Here is a 7,181-nt window from a genome sequence, read left to right as displayed (position 1 = left end):
GGGGAAACGGGGGGGAATTTGGGGAGGTTTGGAGGGTCCTGGAGGGGTTTGGGAGGAATTTCGGGAAGTTTGGGGGGATTTTTGGGGGTCTTGGGGGGAGTTGGGGGGTCCTGGGGGGTGTTTGGGGGAGATTTGGGGGGTCCTGGGAGGATTTGAGTGAGATTTAGGGGGGTTTGAGGGGCTCCAGTGGGGTTTGGGGATTTTTGGCAGTCCGGGGGTTTTTGGGGGGAGTTTTGAGTTTTTCGGGTTTTTGAGGGCCTGGGGGCGGTCCGTCCTCCCCTGACCCCGCCCCCTCCCTCAGGCCACGCCCCCGCCGTCGCCCCCCGCCCCCGTGCGGGTCCGGACCCTCCCCCGGCTCCTGGGGGTCCTGAGCCGCTTCCTGCGCGGGAAGGTGCGGCTGTACCTGGCCGACACCTGCCCCAGGTGAGCTGTCAATCAACGGAGACAGCTGTCAATCATCGCTGGAGACAGCTGTCAGTCACTGCTGGCCGACACCTGCCCCAGGTGAGCTGTCAATCAACGGAGACAGCTGTCAATCATCGCTGGAGACAGCTGTCAGTCACTGCTGGCCGACACCTGCCCCAGGTGAGCTGTCAATCAACGGAGACAGCTGTCAATCATCGCTGGAGACAGCTGTCAGTCACTGCTGGCCAACACCTGCCCCAGGTGAGCTGTCAATCAATGGAGACAGCTGTCAATCATTGGATACAGCTGTCAGTCATCGCTGGATACAGCTGTCAGTCATCAGCGGAGATAGCTGTCAATCATTACCATCAGCAACTGTCAATCATCACCAGAGACGGCTGTCATTCACCGGAGATAGCTGTCAATCACTTAGAGAGACAGCTGTCAATCATCACCGGAGACAGCTGTCAATCAGAACCGGAAGCTGTCAATCATCACAGAGCACTGCTGGCCATCATTGTCACCAGCTGTCAATCATCATCTGCAGCTGTCAGTCACTGTCCATAACTCTCAGCACTGTCAGCTGTCAATCAGCATGCAGAGCTGCCAGTCATCATCAGCTGCTGTCAATGATCATCAGCTGTCAATCATCACTGTCAGCTGTCAATCATCAGCAGCAGCTGCCAATCATCATGGACCCCCCCCCGATCACCAGGACTGTCAGCTATCAATCACCAGGACTGTCAGCTGTCAATCACCAGCACCAGGAGCCGTCAGCACCCCCTCCCCTCCCCCCGGCACGTTGCACGTGCCGGCAGGTGATTGACAGCTGTCAATCATTCCCCCCCCCGCCTGAGCGCCCTGGGCTGCCCAGGCCCCGCGGGTGATTGATTGACAGCTGTCACTCAGGGGAGACCCCGCCCCCTCCTATGTAACTTAATGCAAACACGAGAATATTTATGAGAGCCCCGCCCCGAGAATGCCTGCGCCGGGACCCCCAAATAACCTGGGACCCCCAAATAACCCGGGACCCCCAAACCGGGACCCCCAAATAACCCGGGACCCCCAAACCGGGACCCCCAAACTGGGACCCCAAATATCTCACGGGACCCCCGAACCGGGATCCCTAAAATTGGGATCCCCAAACCATTTGGGACCCCCAAACTGGGACCCCCAAATGCACCGGGACCCCCAAATTCCATGGGATCCAAAACCGGGACCCCAAATAACCCGGGACCCCCCCAAACCCTCTGAGCCGCCCCTCGAACGTCCCTGACCCCCCCAAATCCCCCCCAAATCCCCCCGAAATCCCCCCGGGCTCGCCCAATCCCCGCCGGGACCGGGCGGCGCCGGGGCGGAGCCTCCTTTGACCACGCCCCTACCAAATCCACACACGTTTCTTCACAAACCACGCCCCTTTCCCGGCACCGCTGGCCACGCCCCTCCTCAAACTACACGCATTTATGATCAAAGCACGCCCCTTTTCCGGCACCTCTGGCCCCGCCCCCCGATCAGGCCCCGCCTCTTTTTCTCACCTCTGGGGGCGGGGCCAGCGCGGCTCCGGCGGCCGCGGGTGAGCGGGGCCGGGGATTTGGGGCATTTTGGGGCATTTTGGGCATTTTGGGGGATTTTGGGTTCTTTGGGGGGCTCAGGAGGGTTTGGGGTCAGCCCAGGGGCGCTCGGGGGGGCTTTGAGGGCGGGGGGGGCCCGGTTTGGGGTGGGGGAGGGGCAAAGCCCGCAGGGGGCAAAGTCTGACCTGGGAGGGGGGGGGGAAGGGCAGCACCCGGGGACCCCCGGGACCCCCCCAGGGACCCCAAAATACCCCGGGAGACCCCAAAACAGCCCCAGAGTCCCCAGAACACCCCCGGGAACCCCTCAGAGGCTGCAAAACACCCCAAGAGACCCCAGAGACCCCAAAACACCCCCGTGACCCCTCTAGGGACCCCAAAACACCCCCGGGACCCCTCTGAGCCCCTCTTGGGCTCCTCCCCAGACCCCCAGGACCCCCCTGACCCCCCCCCGGGACCCCCAGACCCCCCGGTTGCCATGGAGATGCTGCGACGCTGCTTCCACGGACCGGTAAAGCCCCTCCTCCTCTCCTCCTGCCCCATTTTGGGGGTCCTGACCCCTCCCCTCCGTTTAAGGGGGGTCCTGGACCCTCCCCCTCCCCATTTCGGGGGTCCTGACCCCCCCCCAGCCCCCCGGGGGGGGTCCCGTCTCGTATTCCCGGCACAGAAACCCCCGGGGGGAGGAAGAGGAGGAGGAGGAGGAGGGGGCGGAGCCAATGGTGCGGCTGCCCCGCCCCCGGACACGCCCCCGGCGCAGCCCACGCCCCTGGCTCCACCCCCTGGCCACGCTGGCCCTGGGCTCGGCCACGGCGTTCCTATTGGGTACGGGAGCCCGAGGCCACGCCCATCGGGGGGCTCTTCCTCTCTGTGATCCCGCCCCCTGTTGTCCTGCCTATCTCTGACTCTGCCCCCTGTGGCCCCGCCCCCAGGGCTGTTGGTGGCGGGCCTCGGCCACACCCCCTGCAGGGGCGGGGCTGTAGGGGCGGGGCCTCTACCGGGAGGCTCCACCCCAGAATTGGTTTGGGGCGGGGCCAGCACGGAGGCTCCGCCCCCCCGGCCCCGCCTGCGAGAGCTGCTGAGGCGACACCTGCAGGACGAGAGGGTGGAGCAATGGGCCAGGTGAGTGACCAGAGTGACCAGTGAGTGACCACTGAGCACTGGTGACCATCACTGACCCATACTGACCATTAGCGACCCACAGTGACCATCACTGACCACTGAGTGACCACTGGTGACCATCACTGACCCATACTGACCATTAGCGACCCACAGTGACCATCACTGACCACTGAGTGACCATCACTGACCCATACTGACCATTAGCGACCCACAGTGACCATCACTGACCACTGAGTGACCACTGGTGACCATCGCTGACCCATACTGACCATTAGCGACCCACAGTGACCATCACTGACCACTGAGTGACCACTGGTGACCATCACTGACCCATACTGACCATTAGCGACCCACAGTGACCATCACTGACCACTGAGTGACCACTGGTGACCATCACCGACCCATACTGACCATTAGCGACCCACAGTGACCATCACTGACCACTGACCAGTACTGACCACTGAGTGACCACTGCCTGCTACTGACCAATAGTGACTGTTACTGACCATTGGTGACCAACAGTGACCACTGACCATTAATGGTCACTACTGCCCCCTGTGACCCTGCTGTGACCCCTGACCCCGCTGTGACCCCTGTGTGACCCCACCCCTCCCCCGCAGGGAGGTCAGCTCGGGGCCGCACGGGGCGGGGTCGGGGCGTGGCCGAGCTCTCGCCCAATCAGTGCTGAGCGCCCTGGCGGGGGCGGGGCTGAGCCAGGCCTGGAGCCGCCCTCAGCCCCTCCCCCTTCCAGTCCGGTAACCGGGGAGGTTGGGGGGGGTCACTGGGGGGTCCGGGGTCACTGGGGGGTCCGGGGTCACCAAGGGGTCACTGAGGGACTGGGGGGTTATTGGGGGGTCACAGAGGGGTCATGGGGGGGTCACCATGGGGTTGTTGGGGGTCATGGGGGGAGGGGGGTGTCACTGGGGTGGGGGAGGGGCCAATTGGGAGGGGTCACAGGAGGTCAAAAATCCCCCAGGGTGGTCGGGGGGGGGGGGGGAGGCAGAGCTGACACCTGACCCCTGACCTTAGACCTCTGACCTTTGCCCAGGGGGGCGGTGTCCCTGCGCTGGGTGGGGCCGGGGGGGGAGGAGCTCGAGCGGCTCCCGCTGGACCCGGAAGCGTTCTGTGCCTGGAGCGCCCCTGGGACGGCCACCGTGAGTGACCTCTGACCCCTGCTGACCCCTGCTGACCCCTGACCTGTGGCCTGTGACCCGTGACCCCTGACCCCTGCAGGGCGGGTTGGTCTATGGTCACTACGGGCGCCCCCAGGACCTGGCGGAGCTGCGGGCGCGGGGGGTGACGGTGAGGGGACACCTGGCGCTGCTGCGGCTGGGGCGGGGCAGCCCCGCCCAACAGGTGAGATGGACACGCCCACAGAAAGGTGAGACCCCCAAAATTCGGGGGAAGGACGTGGGGGTGGGGATGGGACCCCAACCCAGAAGTGAGACCCCAAACCAGGGTGGGGGTGGGGGCTGGGTCGGAGCCCCGCCCCCATCCCCGTGCCCCTCCCCCCAGGTGTCGGCCATGTTTGCGGCGGGGGCTCTGGGGGTCCTGCTCTACCCCGACCCCCGGGACACGGCCGGGCCCGGGGGGGGCCCCGGGCTGGGGGGGGGCACGACCCCCACCCTGCACGTGAGTGGGGGAGGGGCGTGGAGGGGGGAGGGGTCCCTGAGGGTCCTGGGGGAGGAACTGGGTGGGGCTTGGGTGGGTGGGGGAGGTTTGGGGAATTTTGGGGGGAATTTTGGGGATATTTGGGGGTCTCTGGGGGTATCTCAGGGGGTTGGGGGGTATTTTAGGAGGGGATTTGGGGTAATTTGAGGGGTATTTGGGGGTCTCTGGGCGGAGTCTGGGGGGAATGGGAGTATTTGGGTTTTTTTGGGGGGGGGTCGGGGTCTGGGGGGCATTTTAGGGGTTATTTTGGGGGGCTTGGGGGTATTTGGGTGGGGAATCGGTCCCTGATGTCCTGGCAGCCATATTGTAATGGCAGCCATGTTGGACGGGCAGCCATATTGGAACGGCAGCCATATTGGAATGGCAGCCATATTGGAACGGCAGCCATATTGGAATGGCAGCCATATTGGAACGGCAGCCATATTGGAATGGCAGCCATGTTGATTGTCAGCCATATTGTCCTGGCCATATTGGAATGGCGGCCACGTTGTCCTGGTGGGGGTCGGGGTCTGGGGGGTATTTTGGGGGTTACTTTGCGGGTCTCTGGGGTATTTTGGGGAGGGGTCTCGGTCTCTGATGTCTCCCCGCAGGTGCAGGAGGGGGCGGGGGACCCCTTCAGCCGGGGCTTCCCCTCCTTCCGTGGCCACGCCCCCCCCGGGCCCCCCCCGGGGGTGCCCCCGATCCCCGCCCACCCCCTGAGTGCCGCCACGGCCATGAGGCTGATGAGGTACCGAGAGACCCCTCCCCAAATTAACCAATAACCCCCAAATTAACCAATAACCCCTAAACTAACCCGGTTAACAAGTTAAACCCCTCCCCAAGTTAACACAGACCCCACCCCAAATTAACCTGGGACCCCTCAAATCAACCCGGGACCCCTCCCCAAAATCCCCATCCCATCTCCCCCTCCCCATTTCCGTCTCCTAGGGGAGGGGGTCTCACCCCACTCCCCCCTCCCTGTTTGAGGCTTTGGGGAGGGGTCTCACCCCTGTCCCCTCCCCCGTTCCAGGGCCCTGGGCCCCCCCCTCGCCCCCCCGCGCTGGGGGGTCCCGGGGGGGTCCCTCCGGTTCCGGCCCCGCCCGGGGGGGCGGCGGCTGCAGCTGCGGGTGGGGGCGGGGACGCGCCCCGGGACCCTCACCAGCGTCTTTGGGGCCCTGCGGGGGCGCCTCGAGCCCGGTGAGGGGCGGGGCCACAGGGGGCGGGGCCAGAGGGAGCGTGGGCGGGGTGGGCGGGGTCCCTTGGGGGTGTGGGCAGAATATGGGCGTGGTCATATGAGGGGAGGGCGGGGCAAATGGTATAATGGAGGTGGGTGGAGCATGACTGATTGGGTGTGGTCAAGCTGGAAGGGGCGTGGTCAGGTTGGGTGTGGTCATGCCAGTGGAGGGGCCAGAGGAGGGCGGGGCAATGGAAATTGGGAATGGCTGAAGTGTGTGTGGTCAGTGGGCGTGGTCAATGCAGGCTCATTATGTGGGCGTGGTCAGAGTGGGTGGGACAATGAATGGGCGGGGCCAATGGGATTCAGATGTGGTGGGAGGGGGCGTGGCCTCGCTGATGCCGGCCCCGCCCAGACTGTTACATCATCGTGGGGGCCCAACGTGATTCGCTGGGGCCGGGGGCAGCGGCCTCGGGCATGGGCACCGCCCTCCTGCTGGAGCTCGCCCGGTTCTTCGCCGCCATTGGCCGAGAGGGTGAGAGAGGGGCGAGGCTGGGGCTGGGGCTGGGCAGGGCTGAAATTGGGAAATTTGGGGAAATTGGTAAAATTGGTGAAATTGGGTAATTTGGGGTTCCCCAAATTGAGGGGGGCGGGGCTTCAGAGGGTGGGGGAATCAATGAGGGTGGGTTCCAAACTGGGGGGGAGGGGCAGGGCCTGCATTCCCCCCCCTTTGGGTGCCCCCCCTTCATTGGGCGGGGTCTCCCCTCCCCCCCGACTCCGCCCCCCCTGACCCCGCCCCCCGCCCCTCCCCCCAGGGTTCCAGCTCCGCCGGACCCTCCTCTTCGTCAGCTGGGACGGGGCCGAGTTCGGACACTTGGGGGCCACCGAGTGGCTCGAGGTGACCCCGCCGCGACCCCGCCGTGACCCCCCCGCTGACCCCGCGGTGACCCCGCGGTGACCCCGCCCCTCCCCCCAGGGCTACCCCGACCTGCTGCACACCAAAGTCGCCGCCTACGTCAGCCTGGACCGGCCCGTGCTGGGTGCGCCCCTCCCCCGTCCCCGGGATTTGGGGGGGCGGGGTCCCCGCCCCCCGCCCCTCCCCCACCCCCCTGACCCCTCCCCCCATCCCCTCCCCCACCCCACAGGCGCCGATCGCTTCGTGGTCCGGACCAGCCCCACCCTGGGGCCGCTGATCGAGAGCGCCCTGGAGCAGGTGGGGGAGGGGCAAAAGGGGTGGGGGAGGGGCCTGGAGGGTGGGGGAGGGG

This window comes from Molothrus ater, unplaced genomic scaffold, assembly GCF_012460135.2.
Source record: "Molothrus ater isolate BHLD 08-10-18 breed brown headed cowbird unplaced genomic scaffold, BPBGC_Mater_1.1 matUn_MA670, whole genome shotgun sequence".
NCBI lineage: Eukaryota > Metazoa > Chordata > Aves > Passeriformes > Icteridae > Molothrus > Molothrus ater.
Note: the sequence above shows the minus strand (reverse complement) of the source record.